We start from the raw sequence: 22,361 nt of genomic DNA, 5'->3' as shown, positions 1-22,361 counted from the left end.
TTATTTATTTAATCAGTCATTTATTCAACAGCTATTTGGCAAGTGTTTTGCTGTGTGCTGAAGATACAAGTATGGGTACCGGACACAATGAAACTTAAATATAGGATGATGGATGTACATTACCCAGTAATGACTGAATTTCACTTATAATGGTGTAGGGTTACTTCCATTCACTGAGCACTCTATGAAAGCTAGGCAGTGCTGCTATACACAGCATTGGGTGCCAGGAAATAAATGCTCTAGGGTTCCTGCCCTCTAAGTGATAACAATGTGGTTTGTTATTCAAAGTCAATAGAGCTTTCTGACCAACTAGGTGATATGGAAGGATTTTTGTGAAATGAAAGGGAGGGTCAAAAGAGTGTTTTCTAATACCTCTATTCTATAACTCCACCATTAATAATTGTTAATAATAACTAAGGGAATACTTCGTGGTTTAAAATCATGAAGGATGTGCGTCAGGGTTGTATCCTTGTACCATGCTTACTCAATCTGGATGCTGAGCAACTAATCTGAGAAGCTGGGCTATATGATGAAGACTGCAGCATCAGGGCTGGTGGAAGACTCATTAACAACCTGTGACTCACAGATGATGCAATCTTCTGTGCTGAAAGTGAAGATGCCTTGAAGCACTTACTGATGAAGATCAAAGACTACAGTCTTCAGCATGGATTACTTCTCAACATAAAGAAAGCAAAAACCCTCACAACTAGCCCTGTAAGCATCTTCACAGTAATTGGGGAAAACATTTAAGTTGTCAAAGATTTCATTTAATTTGGATTCACAATCAACACTCATCAAAGCAGCAGTCAAGAAATCAGATGTCATATTGCACTGGGCAAATCAGTTGCAGAAGATCTCTTTATATCGTTAAGAAGCAAAAATGTCACTTGGAAGACTAAGGTGTGCCTAACCCAAGCCATAATATTTTCAATTGCCTAATAAGCATGTGAAAGCTGGACAGTGAATAAGGAAGACCACAGAAAAGGTGATGTCTTTGAATTGTTGTGTTGGTGAAGAATAATGAAAATGTCATGGACTTCCAGAATAACGAAAAAATCTGTCCTGGAAGAAGTGCAGCTGGAATGCTCCTTGGAAGCAAGAACGGCCAGACTTCGTCCCACCTACTTTAGTTATGTTGTTAGAAGGGACCATTCCCTGGAGAAGGATATCATGCTTGGTAGAGGGTCAGTGAAGAAGGGGAGGACCCTCAACGAGATGGATTGACACCATGGCTGAAACAATGGGCTGAAGTAGAGCAAGGATTGTGAGGTTGTTGCAGGACCAGGAAGTGTTTTGTCCTGTTGTACCTGGGTTTACTATGAGTCAGAGCTGACTCTATGGCACAATGACAACAACATATTCTATTACTGAGTCGCAGATTGGATTTTGCAAATGGTAGGTCTTTGATAGGATCTCTGGTAGTGCAGTGATTAGTTAAACTCTTGGCTGGCAACCAAAGGTCAGCGGTTCGACCACCTTTGACCACCAGCCACTCCATTGAAAAAAAAAAAGATGAGATCTCTGCTTCTGTAAAGATTACACCATTGGAAATCCTGTGGTGGACACTTCTTCTCTGTCCTAAAGGGTCACTATGAGTCAAAATCAACTTGAAGGCAATGAGTTTATTTTATTTTTTAAGTCTTGGATGCCTTTTGAGAGAGCTGTTTTAGTAAGTGGTAGAAGCAGCACAGAGATTGTAATGAATTGATGACAAAGTGGAAAAAGAGGAATTTGGATCCATGAGCAAAGTCAATTCAAATCACCAATTATAGAACTAAAAATTGGCCAAAAAAATTTAGACTGAAACAGATTTCATCTTTGCTTCTTAGAACAAAATAGACTTTGATTTAGGGAAAGATGGTGAAAGTTTTTTTTAAATATTTAAGTATTAATAAAATAATAATTATCATTTATTAAGCGTCTGCATGCACCACAGACTGCTCAGAAGGGGCCTAGAAGCACAATCAAAATGCAGATCATTTGATTGCCAAGCAGCATCAGCAGCTTTATTTTCTATTAAATTATCAATATGAAAAATGTTAAATCCTGATATCCAATTTGTATGATGTTGTCATGTATTTATTTGGATACTCATCATGCAGAAATCCTGACACTGAAACAGAAAATGAAATGAAATATTCTGCAGTTTCTAGCTAGCTATTTGGCTCTTCTGAGCCCTTAGCTTCAAGGATTTTTCAAAATATGTATTTTTTCTGCACCACAGCTCAGAGTTGCTAAATCCAGGAATTGAAACATTCTCAGAACCAAATCATTTCAGGATGAATCAAAGCTCTTGGAACATTGCCCTAGGATTTTGAAGATAGTGTTTAATAGTGAAAAATGTTCAATATTTTTAAGGAAATCCCAATTATGGATGACTGTACCATTCATATCCTCAACAACGCAGGGTGTCTGACATAGGGTGTCTTAACCTGAACATCACTCCTATGAAGAGCCATGACCCTATGGGTGAAGTTTAAGGTTTTTTTTGGCTCTGATAGCTCCATCAGCATTCCCATTCTCACAGTTATCCCTTGCAGAGAACTCTGAGGCTCATGACTGTTTCTTACTCCACCTTAAAACCTAGAGATAGACACTGTCCTTCATTCCATTCTTACTAGCTTCTCATCTGGCTGCCATTTTAATGCCAGCAATTGTGTGAGGGTTTTGATCAGGAGTCTCTTTTCCCGATCAAAACTTCTCCACTATCTTGTGAGTGTTTTTGCTTGTTTGTGTTCAACCCAGTATGAGACCACTGCCTATGGAAAACAGGAGGAGAGAGAGCATGAACGTAGTTAAATGACTCTTAAGGCTGGGAGGCATTTTAATAAGGGCACGGGCTCTTGAATTGGACAGTAATGTGAAGTAATGTGAAGGTACTAATCAGTAGCTTTACTGCAGCTTTGAGGGAAGTTATTTAATGCTTTTGCATCTCAATTTTCTTATGTATAAAATGAAGATAAAAGTATCTCATAGGGTAATTTGGGGGAATTAATGAAATAAACATGTAGAGCACATCATAGGTGGTTAATATGTGATAACTGACACTATTCTTGTTTATAATAATAATTATACAATAAAAGTAGAATTAAAATAATGAAGTAGAATAGGGAGCCATGGGGTGTTGTCTATTCAGAAGATGCTCTTACCTCTTTCTATATAAAGTGACAGAGGCACTTGATCGTCATTGCACTTTTCATCTCATAAGCAGGAATTATGGTGCAGTGAAACTGTTAACCTGAAATATCCTTTCTCTTCTTCAAATTCAACCCATTTTTCAAAGGCTACCTCCATTTTCCTTATCTACGCAACTGTCACCCTTGATCTCTCCTAGCTATGACCTCATTTTGTATTGCATGAAGGCAACATATTACATAATGTCTGGAATTATTCTCAGTTTGCTTCCTGGAGGTGTGGCTTCCAAATGAGGTTGTAATTTTCCTGAGTTTAGGAAACTTTTCTTATGGATCCATCATAGGACTTTGCATGGCTTATCACACAGAGGACCATTAAACCAAATCCTGTCATCAGGCCATGAGGAACTTAGCCTTCAGGATCTGTACCACAAAATACCCAGTAAAAGGAGGCATTCCTTTCTACAATAGATAGAAGATGTATCTGCTTTTTCTTTGTTAATTTACCACATTGGGACCTCAGTTTCCTCTCCTTTGACACAAATTCAGGGACACTTGTCATTTTTTTAAACTTTCACTTTTGAATCATGAGCATACTGATAGCCCAGAGATTGCAATGATAATAAATACAATTTGACACCCAAGACTCAGGACTGCTAGGCCAGGGTTCTTGTGGATCTTCACCCTACTTTGTGACCGTTGACACACACTGTGCCTTGTTTTCTGTTATTTTTCCCTCGTTCATATCACTCAAGAAATGCACATTTTACGGAAATGAAATGTATGTCTAAGCAGGGTTTTTTTTTTTTTTTTTTTCCAAACATTTTGTTGTGATTTCGATGAAAGTTTCCAGAGCAAATCAGCTTTCCGTTCAACAATTCGCACACATTTTCTTTCATGTCACTGATTGCTGCCTCCCCAGTGTAACATCACTCTTTGTACTTCCTCCCTGGTTTCTCATTTCCTTTACTCCTTCTCTCCTAACCCTTCCTGCCTCATGAACTTTGTCTTTGGACAAATGCTGCCATTTTGGTCTCAAATAGTTGATTGTTCTAAGGAGTGTGTACCTTCCTTGAGTTATTGTTCACCTTGTAGACCTGTCTAGTGTTTGACTGAAAATTGGGCTTTGGGAGTAAATTTAGTTCCAAGTTCAAAGCAAGACCCAGGGCTATAGTCTTGGGGGTTCCACTAGTCTCTATATGGCCATTATGCCTGAGGCTTTTTTTTTTTTTTCCCAGATAATTTTTTATTGTGATTTGGTTAAAAGTTTATAGAGCAAATTCATTTTGATCTTTTTTTTAATTTTGAGTTTTGTTCCATGTTTTTCTTCCACTCTGTCCAGGACCTTCTGATGTGATCCCTTTCATCACAATCTGTAGTGGTAGCTGGGCACCATCTAGTTCTTCTGGTTTCAGCATCATGAAGGCTGAGGTTCGTGTGGTCCATCAATCCTTTGGACTAATTATTTCCATGTGTCTTTGATTTTCTTCACTCTTCTTTGCTCTAGACAGGGAGAGAGACCAACAGGTGCACAGTAGGTGGACTCTCTCAAACTTTTAAGACTCCAGTTGCTACTCACATATAAGTAGGATGTAGAACATTGTCTTTATGCACTATATCACTATATTGTGCCAATTGATTTTAATGTTCTGAGTCTCCAGGCCCAGAGATTCACTTCTTTTTTGTTGTTGTTGTTAGGTGCCATCAATTTCTGACTCATAGCAACCCCAGGTGCACCAGAACGAAACACTGCCCAGTCCTGAGCCAATTCCATGATTCTTGCTATACCTGAGCCCATCGCTGCTGCCACCATGTCAGTCCATCTCATTGAGGGCCTTCCCCTCTTTCATCAACCCTCTACCTTACCAAGCATGACATCCTTCTCCATGGTCCCTTCTGACAACATGACCAAAGTATGTGAGACGAAGTGTGGCCATTCTCACCCCTAAGGAGCATTCTTGCTGCATTTCCTCCAGGACAGACCTGTTAGTTCTTTCAGAAGTCCACAGCACTTTCAGCATTCTTTGCCAACACCACAGCTCAAAGCATCAATTCTTCTTCGGTCTTCCTTATTCATTGTCTAGCTCTCACATGCATATGAGGTGATTGAAAATACCATGGCTTGTATCCGGCACACCTTAGTCCTCTAGGAGACATCTTTGTTCTTCAGCCTTGAAAGAGGTCCTTTGCAGCCTATTTGCCCAGGGCTATACATTGTCTGATGTCCTGACAGCTGCTTCCATTGGCATCGATTGTAGAACCAAGCAATGTGAAGTCTTTGACAATTTCAATCTTTTCTCCATTTATCGTAATGTTACTTATAGGACCAGTTGTGAGGATTTTTGTTTTCTTTATATTGAGATGTAATCCATACTGCAGATTATACTCTTCAATCTTCATCAGTAAGTACATCAAGCCATCCTCACTTTTAGCAAGCAAAGTTGTGTCGTCAGCGTATTGTAGGTTGTTAATGATTCTTCCTCCAATCCTAATGCCACGTTCTTCTTCATATAGTCCAGTTTCTTGGATTATTTGCTCAGCATACAGATTGAATAAGTATGGTGAAAGGATACAACCCTGACACACTCCCTTCTTGCTTTTAAACTATGTAGTGTTCCCTTTTTCTGTTCAAATGGCAGCTTCCTGGTCTATGTACAGGTTCCTCATGAGTACAACTAAGTGTTCTGAAATTCCCATTCTTCTCAATGTTATTTACAGTTCGTTATGATCCACACAATTGAATGCTTTTGCATAGTCAATAAAACACAAGTAAACATCTTTCTGGTATTCTTTGCTTTTAAGCCAAGATCCGTCAGACATCAGCAATGATATCCCTCATTCCAAATCCTCTTCTGAATCTAGCTTGCATTTCTGGAAGTTCTCTGTCAATAAACTGCTGCAAGCGTTTTTGTATTATCTTCAGTAAGATTTTACTTGCATGCGATATTAATGATATTGTTCAATAATTTCCACATTCTGTGGCATCACCTTTCTTTGGAATGGGTACACATATGGATCTCTTCCAGTCAATTGGCCAGTTCTCTGTCTTCCAAATCTCTTAGCATAACCGAGTGACTGCCTCCAGCAGGGCATCCATTTGTGAAACATTTCAGTGGGTATTCCGTCAATTCCTGGCACCTTGTTCTTTGCCAATTCTTTCAGTGCAGCTTCGGCTTCTTCCTTCAGTCCCATTGGTTCTTGAACATATGCCCCCTCCTGAAATGGATGCACGTTGACCAGTTCTTTTTGGTCCAGGTACTCTGTGTATTCCTTCCATCTTCTTTTGATGCTTCCTGGATCAATCAATATTTTGCTCATAGAATCTTTCAACATTTCAACCCGAGGCTTAAATTTTTTCCTCAGTTCTTTCAGCTTGAGAAATGCCCAGCGTGTTCTTCCCTTTTGGTTTTCAAACTCCAGGTCTTTGCACATTTCATTATAGTAATTGGCTTTGTCTGCTCGAGCTGCTCTTTGAAATCTTCTGTTCAGCTCTTTTATCTTGTCATTTCTTCCATTTGCTTTAGCTACTCTCCACTCAAGGGCAAGTTTCAGAGTCTCTTCTGACATCAATTTTGGTCTTTTCTTTCTTTCTCATCTTTTTAATGACCTCTTGTTTTCTTCATGGATGATGCTCTTGATGTCATCCCACAATTCTTCTGGTTTTCAGTCATTGGTGTTCAGTGCATCAAATCTGTTCTTTAGATGGCCTCTAAATTCAGGAGGCATATATTCAAGGTCATATTTTGGCTCTCATGGACTTGTTTTAATTGTCTTCAACTTCATGTTGAACTTGTATATGAGCAGTTGATGGTCTGTTGCACAATCAGCTCCTGGCCTTGTTTTGGCTGAAGATAGTGAGTTTTTCCATCTCCTCTTGCTACAGATGTACTCAATCTAATTCCCGTGTTATTGCCAAGAAGTTTTCATAACTGCACCCCCATACACTATATTTGTGGATATATTTGCAGCATACATAAATACAGGTAGAAATATCCTCTGTCAAACCTATACTTATATTCATGAGTACAGTCCCATTCTCCTTCCTGCACATATTTAGTTTGCATGTCTACCTATGCACCCACTCATATATTATTGTTATTAGTGTTGCAGTATTGTGTGTGAATTAGTATATACTACTGTTGCCTTTGGGAGCTCTGGTAGCTTAATGCCTAAGGCACTTGACTGCTAACCAGAAGTCTGGTGATTCAAACCCACCAGCCACTCCTCGGAAGGAAGATGGGGCAATCTACTTCCATAGTGATACTGCCTCGGAAACCCAAGGAGGGGTCGCTATGAGTCGGATCTGAGTCGACAGCACATAACAACAACAACAACACTGTTGCCTTTAATTTTGTACTTCTCCCAGCATCTTGCTTTCCTTGATCACTTTGTGCTGATCTCCCCCTTATTGTATATTGCTTTTCCCTTCACCCAAGTTAATATGTATCTACCCTGTAGTTAGTGGTTTATCCTCCTGCCCTCTCATCCCTGGTAATCATCAAAGAATATTTCTTCTTCTTCTTCTCTTCTGTTCACAAAATGAAATAAAACAAATGTTGTATTTGCCTGAGATTATCTTACCTAAAACATAGTAGTTTCTGTGCTGGAATCCTGGAAATGCTGATATAGAAAACAAAATGCAGAACTTTATTCACAATTCAAATTTGATCAAAAACATCCCCACTCTTCTCTACAAATTTCAGATTCTTATCTAAGAAAATAAGCATACTTGTTAAAGACATTTCACAGAAAAGAAACTTGGCAATGTCTTTCAAGTCAAATGTGCCCAATGGTGTTCCCTTCCTCTGATGCTTTCTAATAGCAACTGTCATCTTCTAAAGCATGTAAGGTGCACCATTCCAGAGATCAGGAGGTAGTACTTCCTCTGCCTTACCCTCCCACCAGAGCTTCATAAACTCCAAGTTGTTCCAAAAGTTGATGAACAAATGTAATTTGTTTCTGAAACTCAACAAGAAATTTTCCACTCTGTTCTATCTTTCCACTGAGGTGCATTTTTTTTTTTTGTCCCATTCTCCTTTCCACACTTGTTCAAATTGTGCATCTACCTATGTATTCACTAATAGATTATTGATTAACGTTATCATATTGTTGCAGGATTATGTATGGATTAGTATTTACCTCTGCTGCCTTTAACTCTTGTCCTCCTCCCAGCATCTTCCTTTTCTTGATCATTTTGTGCTTGCCTCCTCCTTATTGTATATTGCCTTCTCCTTCACCCAAGTTGGGAGCTCTGATGGCATAGTGCCTAAAGCATTTGACTGAACCAGAAGGCTGGTGGTTCAAATCCACCAGTCACTCCTCAGAAGAACGACTGGTCAATCTACTTCCATAGAGACACTGCCTTGGAAATCCAAGAAGGGGTCACTATGAGTTGAATAAACTCAACAACAGTGAGGTTTCTTTTTTTTTTTTTTTCACCCAGGTGAATATGTGTCTACCCCCTAGTTAATGGCTTACTCTGCTTCCCCCCCACCCCGATAACCACCAAACAATATTTTTTAACGTGTGAAAACCTTTTCTTGACTTTTAATGATAATGGTCTCATACAATATTTGTTCTTTTGTGATTAATTTCATTCTGCATAATGTCCTCTAGGTTCAGCCATGTTATGAGATGTTTCACAGATTCATCTTTATTCTTTAATGTTGCATAATATTCCATTGTGTGTGTGTACCATAGTTTGTTTATACATTTATCTGTTGATGGACGTTTACGTTGTTTTTATCTTTATGCAGGGATTTCTAATTGAGCTCAATTCAAGTTTGCTGGTGTTCTATGAATGAATTTCTAATAAAGTTTTGTATGTATTTGTGAAATTGATTTTAGGCTTCTGAATCTGATAAGGGCATACATACATACGTGTGTATGCATATATACAAATACACACACACACACACACTTCTCATATCTTTTCTCTCTGATAACTAGCATGCTCATCGTTTTCCATAAGTGTCTTTTCCAGGTATATTAAAAGACTGGTCAGATGCAATCAATGAAAATATTGTTACCTAGGTCAGAAAATATATTGTAATGGGAGTGGAGGGAATGAAACTCAGGGTAAAAAACGAAACACAAAAATGAAAGAGGAAACTTAATAATTCTCACAGTCTCCATTCTTAACTGTCCTGGTATCATCTCCTCATCAACTTATTCCTTCTCTCGCTTGTATCAGTTATCTGTTGTTAGGTAGCAAATAACCTCAAAGCATAATAGCTTAAAAACACAAAAATTTATTATCTCACACAGTTTCTGAGGATCAGGAACAGACAACAGTTCAGTTTGGTAGTTATAGCTTAGAGAGCCTCATGAGGTTTTAGTCAAGTTGTCAGTCACAGCTGGAGATATTTGAAGGCTTGATTAGGTTGGAGGATCTTCCAAATCATCTGGTTGTTGGCAGGAAGCTTCAGTTCCTCACCACATGGGTCTCTCCAAAGGGCTCCTCACACTGTAGCTTTCCTCACAGCAAATGATGAGAGAGAGAGTGATTTCTCATAAAGAAGAAGGAAGTCATAGTGTCATTTATAACCTAATATGGGAAGTGACAGACCACCATTTCTGCTGTCACTGATATGATGTGTGAGAAGCTTATACAAGGATAAGACTATGAAGAGGTAGGGATCATTGGGGCCATTTTGGATACTGGCCACTACCTGTCCTATTCCCCTTAACTATCCTCTTTATTATGTTGAAATCTCTCCCTTCAGCATTGATTTTTAGTTGGCAACTGGTAGCAGTTTTGCATACTGCTATTTGTCATATATACACACACATGCATAGCATCAAATTTTATTGCTTGACAAAATGCTTTCATTTGAAAAATGTAAATGATTCATGGATTTAAAATATGTGACCAACTCTGTTTTCACAGTGCTATCGCTAGACAGTAGAGGGTGCTATTGGTGTGTGTGGCCCTATGGTGAACTCTGAGGGTGGAGATAGAGGCTGTTCTTATTTTGAAAATAGCAACATGATTTTTTATCTGATTGGTTTTTAAATTTCTGTATTTCATTTCTAGGAGATAAATTTTCTTTAGACAATAAACAGGCAACATCAGGCTTTCCATAAATGCTACTGCTAATTCCAAATGGTTTATTTGTAGTTTTTTCAGTACAGGCTTTTTGGCCATAATAGTGGCTGATAGAGCAGAAGGAGGAGATACCTGAGAGTCACTATGACATGGATTTGTGCAGACCATGAGGGAGGATACCGTCTTTTACTAGATTTGGCTTCTCTGTAAGATTGGACTTCTTAAGTTCCTCTTCTGCAAGTTGGCATATTGCAGGAGCATTGAATATTACCAGCTGTTTCCATGACTGATAATCATTGAGTTGGTAGAAGATGAGATCATATTCTCATCTAGTAGAATGAAATTAGGGTTTTATGGGGACAAATGAAGTGACTGTTATTTCTGTCCTTAACTCTTCACTTTCTTTCAGAAGGTATTCTCATCAGTGGTATAAGTCATTGTTTGTGCTTGTGTGTGTGTGTGTGTGCATATGTACTTGAGTGTTTTGAGAGACATATTACTTGGAATGAATTCCTAGCATTTGTAATAATTATTCTGATGAGATTATTATATAGTTGGTACAGTAATTTCTAGGAAAGAGACTCATTTTTAGCTCCATGCAAAAAAAAAAAAAAAATATATATATATGCTTTTCTATAGCATTCCACAGTATCCTATCTGGTCACACTTTTTCTGTTGCAATGTACTCTTTTGGAGCAGTTCATGGGGTTTAAAAAAAAAAAGGCCTAGTTTCAAATATTACTGTGGTACTTATTGGTTAGGGGAAGTCTTGTACCTCAGTTTGCTTATCTGAGAAATGAAAAATAGTAATAGTAAGGAAATCAGGCACTATGCTAAGAGCTTTGGGGTTAAGAATTACTTTGCTTCAAAGTTTGACCCTTTCCTTGATGTTTCTGAGTCGTTGGGTTACATTGGCTACACCTGAGAGTTTTTATCAATGAGTGAGAGTTGAGCTGGGAGCCCACTTGGTAACCAAAAATGAGAGCACAGTCTGGCTGATAAAACCTGAAACACTGAGCCTCAAAAAAAGCTTCCTGAGGGAGCAAATCCCAGAAGGAGAGCTTCCTGGAGAAGGATGTACTTTCCACTTTGGGGACCTTTATCAACTTCACCCAACAACCTCTTCATGTTGCTCCTGAGTTACTCCAAATTTGTATCCTATTCAGTAATTTCTGAGTTGTATCTTTTACCCTAATAAACCACAAAATTCTGAATATAGTCTGTGAGTTCTGTGTGACCTTGCAGTGACTTGTTAAACTTAGCAAAGCAATAGAGACAGTGCCATGGGGAAAGGGGTGGCTGGTGTCTGAGACAGTATAGAGGTTGGACAGAAGAGATATACTGAATCTCCAACTCCTAGAAAACAACTTTTTGTTGATGCTTATTCATAAAATTATTTGGTTAGAGCTCTCTAATTGCATTTAATTATTATGGTAAGCTTTTATTGTGTAAACACATCTGTCAGCTTGTACTGTGATGATTTTGCAGGTTGTTGTAATGCTGGAAGCTATGCCACTAGTATTTCAAATACCAGCAGGTTTACCATGCTGGACAGGCTTCGGCAGAGCTTCCAGACTAAAACAGACTAGGAAGAAGGACATGGTGGCCTACTTCTCAAAAAATAGATCACTGAAAGCCTTATGAATAACAGTGGGACAGTGTTTGAGACAGTGGCAGAAGATGAGTCACTCAGGTTGGAAGACACTCAAAATATGACTGTGGAAGAGCTGCCTCCTTGAAATAGAGTCAACCTTAATGATGTGGATAGAGGAAAGCTTTTGCACCCTTCATTTGCTGATGGGGAACAACTCAAAATGAAAGGAAACTGCTGTAGACATCCATTAACAATTGGAACATGAACTGTACAAACCATGTAGGAAAATTGGAAGTTGTAAAAAAAAAATGAAATAGAATGCATAAATATCGATATCCTAGGCATTAATGAACTGAAACGGACTGGTATTGGCTATTTTGAATTGGAAAATCATATAGTCTTCTATGTTGCAAATGACAGATTGAGGACATATGTTATCACATTCATCATCAAAAAGAACATTTCAAGATCTATATTGAAGTACAATGCTGCCAGTGATATAATAATTTCCATATGCAAACAAGGAAGACCAGTTAATACGACTGTTATTTAAATTTACACACCAACCACTAAATCCAAAGATGAAGAAATTGAATATTTTTTTTCACCAACTTCTGCATTCTGAAATTGATCAAGCATACAATCAAGATTCATTGATAATTAGTGGTGATTGGAATGTGAAAATGGAAACAAAGTAACATCAGTAGTTGGAAAATATGGCATTGGTGATAGAAATGGTGCCAGAGATCACATGATGAAATTTTATAAGACCAATGACTTCATTGCAAATACCTTTTTTCAATAATATAAACAGCAACTGTATACATGCGCATCACCAGATGGAATACACAAGAATTAAATCGACTACATATGTGGAAAGAGATGATGGAGAAGGTCAATATCATCAGTCAGAACAAGGTCAGAGGCCAACTGTGGAACAGAACATCAGTTTCTTATATGCAAGTTTAAGATGAAGCTGAAGAAAATTAAAACAAATCCATCAGAGCCAAAATATGAAGTGAGTTTAGAGATCATATCAAGAATAGAGTTGATGCATTGAAAACCAATGACCAAAGACCAGACAAGTTGTGGGACTACATCAAGAACAACATCATGAAAAAATCAAAAGGTCATTAAAAAGACGGGGAAGAAAGAAGATCAAAATGGATGTCAGGAGAGACTCAAACTTGCTTTTGAATGTTGAGTATCTAAAGCAAGTGGGAAGAAATGATTAAATAAAATAGCTTAACAGAAGATTTCAAAGGACAAAAGATTTCAAAGGAAAAGAACATGCTCAGCATTTCTAAAGCTGAAAAAGACTGAAGAAAAAAAATTCAAGCCTCGAGTTGCAATATTGAAGGATCGTAGGGGAAAATATTGAATGACATAGGTAGCATCAAAAGAAGGTGTAACAAATGCAAAGAGTCACTGTACTAAAAAGAATTGGTTGATGTTCAGCCATTTCAGGCATATGATCAAGAACCAGTGGTATTAAAGGAAGAAGCCCAAGCTAAGCTGAAGGCCCTGGTGAAAAACAAGGCCCCAGGAACTGATCATTTGACATGTTTCAACGAATGGATGCAATACTGCAAGCACTTACACATCTATGTCAAAAAATTTGGAAGACAGCTACCTGATACATATTTGTGCCCATGGTAAAGAAAGGTGATCCAATAGGATGCAGAAATGATCAAATAATATCATTTAATATCACATGTAAGTAAAATTTTGCTGAAGATAATTTAAAAAATGGTTGCAGGCAGGTAGTTGCCAGCAATTCAAGCTAAGTGTAGACGAGGATGTGGAATGAGGGATATCCTTGCTCATATCAGAAGAATCTGGGCTGAAAGCAGAAAATGCCAGAAAGATAGTTACCAGTGTTTTATCGATTATGCAGATGCCTTAGACTGTGTGGATCCTAACAAATTGTGGATGACATTGCAAACAATGGGAATTCTGTAACACTTAATTGTTCCCATGAGTAACCTGTACATAGACCAAGAGGCAACCATTCGAACAACAAGGTTATATACTATACTGCGTGGTTTAAAATCCGGAATAGTGTGTGTCAGGGTTGTATCTTTTCACCATACTTATTCAATCAGTATGCTGAGCAAATAATCCCAAGAAGCTGGACTATATGAAGAAAAATATGAAATCAGAATTGGAGAAAAATAAGGACAACCAGAGATAAGAGGATGACTCAGCCTTGCTAGTTGAAAGTGAAGAGGTCTTGAACCACTTACTGATGAAGATCAAAGATAACAGCTTTTATTATGGATTACACCTCAACATAAACAAAACTCTTTACAACTAGACCAATAAGCAACATCATGATAAACAGAGAAAAGATTGAAGTTGTCAACAATTTCATTTAACTTGGATCCATAATCAATGCCCATGGAAGCAGCAGCAGTCAAGAAATCAAACAACATACTGCATTGGGCAAATCAGCTGCAAAAGACCTCTTTTAAGTGTTAAAGAGCAAAGGTATCACTTTGATGCCTTAAGGTGAGCCTGACCCAATCCACGGAATTTTCAATTGTTTCATATGCATGTGAAAGCTGGACAATGAATAAGGAAGATAGCACAAGAATTGATACATTTGAATTATGGTTGGTGAAGAATTTTGTGTATACCATGGACTACTTGACACACAAACAAACCTGTCCTTGAAGAATGCTCCTCAGAAGGGAAGATGAGATACTTTGTCTCTCACACTTTGATCATGTTTTCAGAAGGGGTCAGTCCCTGGAGAAGCACATTTTGCTTGATAAAGTAGAGGGTCAGTGAAAAAGAGGAGAACTCTTGTCTTGATTCTCTAGCCCTGCTATAACAGAAATTCCACAAATGCATGGCTTAACAAACAGGAATTTATTCTCTTATAGTTTAAGAGGCTAGAAGTCCAAATCCAAGGTACCAGCTGTGGGGGCTGTGTGAAGGCCCTCAGCTTCAAGCTTCAGCTCTGCCTCTTATTCCAGGCCCACTGCAGCTAGGGGTTCTCTTAACTCTGCCAGCTGCTAGCTGCAGAGGCTGACGAACCTAAGGTCAGCAGGTAAAATGGCACAATCCCAGGATCAGTAGGCAACATGGCTGACCACTGGTTCAAGTTCAGAAACAATCCCAAGATCAGCAGGCAACATGGTAGCCCACTAGTTCAAGTCCAGGAACTGGCAGTGAAGACTCAGTTAAATGCAGGGTCCAGATGTACCAGAAAACTAGAGACCATCCTCAAAGTTTCTCCTTATATACTGAAAGTAGACCACACCCCCGAAGGCAGCTACTTAGCTGCTTGCAGCAGATTCTACCATTGAGGTGGTTACAATCTCATCATGGGGAATAACTACATCTAGCTGCCCAGCCACTCAAAACCATGGCCCAGCCAAGTTGACATACACCATTAACTGTCACAACCATCAGCGAGATGGATAGACACAGTGGCGGCAACAATTGGCTCAAAAAATATCAATTCTGAGGATGGCACAGGAGTGGACAGTGTTTTGTTCTGTTGCACACAGGGTTGGTCTGAGTTTGAACAGACTTGATGCCACCTAACAACAAGAACAACTGCAATGCAATAGCAATAGTGTCAGATCTCATCTAAATTCAGAAAGAATGAGAATCAGCATCACACCAAAGCTGATGTTGATGAGGTTGAGGTCAGACCAGTTGAACCCATTCAGTCATAGGTAACACAGCAAAATCAGAACAGACCTAAATTTGTAAAATGTGGTGGTGCCAGAACAATAACTGCAATGGGATAAACTATGGGTTGAAGCCTTTGAGTGGGGGACTTGGAATAGGGGTAGTGAGCCCTTTCAGAAGCCGAGGCAGGAGACTGAATTATCACCAGGATGGTAGTGAGGGAGACATATTCAAAGCTATGCTGTCAGCCACCATCTTTGAGCTGGGCACCGTTGTTTCTGATTCTGCCAGTCAAGAGATCAGGTTGCTTTGCAACACACACCTTGCCTTTGGTTTCTAGGAGGCAGAATAAGTTTCTAGCATCTCATTGACTCATAGTTTTTCCCATTCTGGTTATTTTTCTGGCACACCAACATTTTACAAATTCATGACCATTCTAGTTTTGCTTTCACAGCCATGACTGAACCAGGAAAAATAAGTTTGAAGCCCTGGATTAGACATACCTCTACTATTCAACCTTTTCACCAGTTCTAACACCAACAGTCCTCCTCATGGCACTCTCTACTTCTCTGCTGGGTTTGATAATTTGTTGCAAGGGCTACACAGAACTCACAACCATACTCACAGTTACATGGCTTATTAGGAAAGTACCATGGGATTAGGATTAATTTGTCAGGAACAGGAACAGGATCAATGTCAGGAAGCACACAGGCAAGGTCTGGAAGTCTCTGCCAAATTGAAGAGCACTTCTCTCCTTTTAAGTGTAGGACAGGTTTTTTCTTTCTTTCAGCTGGCCATGAAGCCCTCCTCTGAGTCCTCGGAAGAGAGATCTCCTCACAGCCTCCTCAGGACAGGCTTCCTCTATGCCTCCTCTGTATCTCTGCCCTGCTCAGGCAAGTGTTACAGCTTTTGCAGCCCTGCCAAGTACCCTGAGGCACCCCACTCCACCAGCAAGCCTTCTGCCCTTGAAGATGCTCAGCTTTATTTCTCCATGAGTCAGCAAGCCCACTGTAGCCATCTCACTCCATGGACCAGGAAGCCCACTGTGCTCTTTCATGCCAGTCTCCTAGTTCTGCTGCTGCCACTCCAGTGTGATAACTCACTCTTACTCCTGGATCTAGGAGGTTCTCGGCACAGGGATCCTGGGTGTCAAGGACATACTCTGCTCCAGGCTCTGCTTCTTGATAGTAGTGAGCTCCCCACTCTGTGGCATGGCTGCTTATATAGGCAAGTGAATGAATCCTATTGGGTGGATTTTACATTGCCTATTTGCATAATAATTGACCAATCTCCTTATTGGACTTAATCTCCAGTTTAGGTCAATCCACTCTCAAGTGGCTTTATCTATTTGCATAATAACTGACATTTTCTGTCAGCAAAGACTGGATATTTCCCTTGGTAACTGTAACAAGGGTAACTGTAACAAGGGCAACCTCAGGCCTTGGGGAGAAAATCTTTCACTGTGTTTTCTTTTTTACAGACCCAAGGCAAAAGGCCACATAAGGAAACTCGTTTCACTACATATGCTATTATTTTCTCTATTGATAAAAATAGGAATTTCAGATCACAGAGTTTAAGTAACCTGTTCAAGGTTGTGCAATTGAGATGCAGCAGAGTTTAGATGCAAACCCAATGTGAGACATTAAAGTCACCTTAACCACTCTGCCATGCAGCTCCCCATAATCATACCAATGTTACTGGTTTATTTTAAAATGATTCATTATGAAAATGGTTCATTATGAAAATGAACATCTATCAGTCAGAAGAGTGTCTTAAGACTGTTAACATTTTAAATAAATGTTAGTTTTTACTTCTCTGATTTTGAGCAATTTAGCCAGCAGAAGAAAAGAAGAACATCTGTTGAGAATGATGACCTCTGCTAAAGGGGCTTCTGCTTTTGCATAATGATACCATGATTGTTTCTTTCTTTTTGAGAAACAAATTATAAATGTCCATAAAATTGACAAAGAAACAAATTAGGCACCCCTGGATTCTTTCTGAAGCTCAAAAACCTGTATAAAGAAAAATGCACATCAAAGGAAGCTTTTCCTCTTCTTAAGTAATGCCTATTTTAATCTTAAAATTTGGAAGAAAATATAAATATAAAAAGGTGAAAATTAAAAGAACTATAAATAACAACTCATGGCTACCTTGTCAATACAAAGCCATATTCATTCCCGTGGCTGTTACGTCTACAAACTATTTGAGCAACAGTTAATAAGCACATTCCCTATGAAAGCAAATGCTAACTGATGTTTCATCTGAGTGCACCCTTTGTTGAGCATGTTCGGAATGTAGTGCTGGGAGATAGGGATTTCTGTGCGTTGCACATTAAGATGTGTGCATGCGCCCCACCAGAGAAAATGAAGGGTTTTTCAGGTTCCCCAAATATTCCTTTGCTAATATTCATCTCTGTCAAAAAATAATAATGTGCTCTGCTTGTATTAGCTGAAAAATCATCTACTTTGCTTGATGTTTTTCCTTTTGTGTGTGTTCTTAGGCTGAGATAACCCACTTACGGTTTCCAGGCTGGTGTTACTTTGATACAAACGTAGTTTCCAGGCTTATCTTCCTGGGATCAGTGGACTGGACCAGAAATAATAAAGAGTGCAAGTCTTGAGGCTCTTCCTTCCCACATGGGCAGACCAGTGAGTTGTGACTTAACTGAATTGCACTCCATCCTTGGGGTCTACAAATCTGGGCCACTTTAAGGCTGATACTTGGCTTATGTTCTAGAAATAGGAGCTTGCATTCTTTAAGCACAGAAAATGAGGATGACCCAAAATTGCAAGTTTCTCTTAGTTTCATCTTCAAATTCTTATTACTCCCTTGAGTTTCCCTCTGACTCTCTTTCTTTTGCTCCTATTATTTTTTTAGGGCTAAAACATTATTCTAACTATTTCATATATTTTATATGAAAATAAATTTAGGTTTGTGAATGTTCTGACACATGAACTGTTATTCCAGGGAATACATACATACAAAGGATAGAGTCAATTTGTATAATAGTCTGGTTTTAAGCTTAATGGGGTTTCAAATGACTGCTCCATTAGTTGCTATATATTTGTTTATATGAGTAAGGTATCTAGATTTCCTTAGTCTTCCTTTCTTCATCTATAAAATGGAGGAAATTAATGCTTAGTTTGATGGAGTTGCTTTGAAATTCAACAACATGGTCTGTAAGATGTTTAGTATGGAGCCTAGTAGAGTTAAATTTTTTGGCATGTCCCTTGATTATTTGATTTCACAAGGACAAGGAAGATCAGGTGGATTCAATACCAATATTTATTACAAGGGAGCTTGGGTGGCATAGGGCCTAAGGCATTTGACTACTAACTGGTGATTAATTACTAATTACTAACTGGTGATTCAAACCCACCAGCCACTTCTTAGAAGGAAGATTGGGCACTTATTACAATTACAAATAAGTTAACCAAAACCAATCTTTTTCCTTTAGCTTATAAATATAATATCCAGAAAAACAGTTGCTTTCAAATTATTCCAACTCATCGCAATCCCATGTGTTGCAGAGTAGAGATGAGTTCCTTAGAGTTTTTGTGTCTATGACCTTTTGGAAGCACATTGGCAGGCCTCTGTTCTGAGGATCCTCTGTGCGGGTTCAGACCATCAACCTTTTGGTTAATAGATGAGTGCTTAGCCATTTGTCTCACCACAGTTGCCTTCTATGTCTCATATTAACTGCTATTCATTTAGCACCTAATATGTTTGGAAGAGGGAGCTCTAGTAGCATAGTGCCTAAGGTACTTGACTGCTAACCAGAAGGCTGATGGTTCAAACCCGCCAGCCACTCCTTGGAAGGAAGGTTGGGCAATCTATCCATAGCAATACTGCCTTGGAAACCCAAGGAGGGGTCACTATGAGTCGGGTCTGACTCGATGGCACATAACAACAACAATAACAACAACATGTTTTTAGGAACATACTTTTGTGGGAATCTAACAGGTTTTCTTTAGATATATGTTACCTAAGTGAATCCTTCTAATCAAGTGTATTCACTTTATAAATAAGGAATCCAAGGCTTATAGAAAGTAAGGACCTTGCTCAAGATCAAGATCACACAGAGTCAATGTCAGAGCAAGGATTTAAAACCAGCAGCTTGACCTAAGAGCCCAATTTTAGCCAACAAGTTATACTGCCAGCCCATCAGAAAAGCTAAAAGAAAGTCTAGAATTGTGTTATTTAAAAAAAAAAAAAAACCAAACCCACTGCCATTGAGTCAGTTCCAACTCATTGCAACTTCCATGGGGTTCCCAAGGCTGTAAATCTTCATGGAAGTAAATTGCCTCATCTTCCTCCCACAGAGCAGCTGGTGGGTTTGAACTACTGACCTTCTGGTTAGAAGCCAAAAATGTTTTACCCACTACACCAGCAGTGCTCCTTAGAATTGTATTATATTGTTGTTGTTATGTGCCGTCGAGTTGGACCCAACTTATAGCGACTCCTTAGGTTTCCAAGGCAGTATCACTACGGAAGTACATTGCGCCATCTTCCTTGCTAGGAGTGGCTGGTGGGTTTGAACCTCCAGCCTTCTGGTTAGCAGTCAAGTGCCTTAGGCACTACACTACCAGAGCTCCCAGAATTGTATTATAGGACCTCAGAATAAAAGCAAATCCACTGCCATCAAGTCTATTCAAGCTCAGAGAATCCCACAGGGTTTCTAAGGCTATATATATCTTTACAGAAGCTGACTGCCTCATCTTTCTTCCATGGAGTATCTAATGGGTTTGAACTGCTGACCTTTTGGTTAGTAGCCAAATGCCTTACCACAACTGTGCTGTTATTGTCATTATGTGCCATCAAGTCAGACCGACTCATAGCGACCTCTCCTTGAGTTTCTGAGGCAATATCACTACGGAAGTAAATCGCCCCATCTTCCTTCCAAGGAGCGGCTGGTGGGTTAGCAGTCAAGTGCCTTATGCACTATGCCTTCTGGTTAGCAGTCAAGTGCCTTATGCACTATGCCTTCTGGTTAGCAGTCAAGTACCTTATGCACTATGCTACCAGAGCTCCTAGACCTTAAAATACAAAATAGTAGCCTTTATTTCTAAAGTAAATATTACATGAATTGTTCAAAACATACCTACTATTTTTAAGACTTTGTCGTAAGCTTATATGTCATAAGCAAGAACTTTTGGAAAACTTGGGATCCATGGAGACTTGCTTATCTTTCTTTTGACCCTTACTTTAGTAGGAGTATGGTTGAATTTTTCTTTAGGTTTTTCTTCTATTTTTATGTTCATGCTAATTACAACATGTACAAAGGAGTTTCACATATGTTTACAAAACAAAACCTTAGTATACTTTTGTAATTACAAAGTCTGCCACTAAATTACCGTTTCATGTGTTTGTGTTTCAATTATTAACTGTGGCGGCATATAACGAAAGCTGAAAACATGTCATTTCTATGATAATAAGTGAACGCAATTAGCAGCATATCTGTTCCACACACAAAATATGTTCATTTGCATTCTGTCTCCTTGTATTATTTAACTGTATTTAGGCCAAGTCATGTCATTTCTCTGTTACATTTTTCAGTCTAGAGGAATGCTGTCTTATTTTATAAGTGTGTTTATGATATCTAAGTAAACAGAATTGGTGAAGATCTACAGACACATACTTCAGTCTCTCAGTTGGGCATTTTCAGAATCTTCTCCTAAAGCTCCTGATTCTTCAGATTAGTGGTGATTATTTTTAAATTGAGTTATGTGCATAATATTGTTTTACAAATGAATTTTTTGGTTTTATCAATCTCTTTTCCTAAGTGTCAGCCATGAACAAATAGGAAAGTGGATATATTTGCATTTGTGGCATTCACGTTATATGAATCTGAATTCTTTGGGTGATGAGTAACAGAAACCCAACTCAAAATAGCATAAGAAAAAACATGAATTAATATGGGCGTTTGGGACCTCATAGAACTCAAACATAAGAATGCAGCTTAACCTAAGGAATTAATTAAGACCAAGAACTCAAAACTCATCCAGAATGGATCCTCTCTCTGTTCTTCTCTGAGTTTGTTTGATTTCTCACTTCTCTCTGCACTCTGACTTCTGCTTTGATCAGCCATTCAGTTGTGACCATGGGATTGAGTCACTTTGTTCTAACACAGGAGCTCCTTCTACAATCTTGTGCATTGATTGCATGATTGGGATTATGAGCAGAAATTCCTAGAAACAGAAGTGCTGGGTAGACCATCCCAGCACTACTTATACACATACACAAATGAGCATAAACACATCAATGTTATATTTAAAGAACAAAACCAAATTCATTGCCATCAGGCATTTTCCAACTCATGGTGACCCTATAGACACAGTAGAACAGCCCCATAGGATTTCTAAGGCTGAGAGCACTTTGGAAGCAGACTGCCTGCCACTTCTTTCTTCCTCAGAGTGCTACTGGGTTTGAACCACTGACCTTTTAGTTAGCGTCTTAGATCTTAACCATTGTGCCACCAGGGCACCATAATGTTATATTTAGGTGATCATAAAGTACTTCTAATGACATTGCTTGTTTAATGTTGGTCACATTCTCAGATCACATAAAAATCAAACATACTATAGCGAAGGACAATATTTTCATTAAATGCAGTGAAATAATAACAACAGCTGCTATTATTGAGTTGTTACCTGTGAGCAAGGCACTAGGCTAGAAGCTATAAAAGCATAATCAGATTTAAATTTCATAACAATATTATGAAGTAGAAAATATGATTATCCTAATACCACCTTGGAAATTTAAGGTAGGGTCTCTGTGAGTTGAATCAACTCAACGGCAGTGAATTTGCTTTTTGGAATATAATAATATGGTGATGAGCTCTAATACTAACATTAATATTACCTGATGAAATGGAGGCTTAGAGAGGGCAAAAGCTCAAAATTGCTCAGCTGTGAATGTTCTGGTAAGATGGCAGAATAGG

This window comes from Orycteropus afer, unplaced genomic scaffold (assembly GCF_000298275.1).
Source record: "Orycteropus afer afer isolate SDZICR_OR568_19922 unplaced genomic scaffold, OryAfe1.0 scaffold00021, whole genome shotgun sequence".
NCBI lineage: Eukaryota > Metazoa > Chordata > Mammalia > Tubulidentata > Orycteropodidae > Orycteropus > Orycteropus afer.
The sequence above is the reverse complement of the archived record's forward strand: the minus strand, read 5'-3'. Positions refer to the sequence as shown.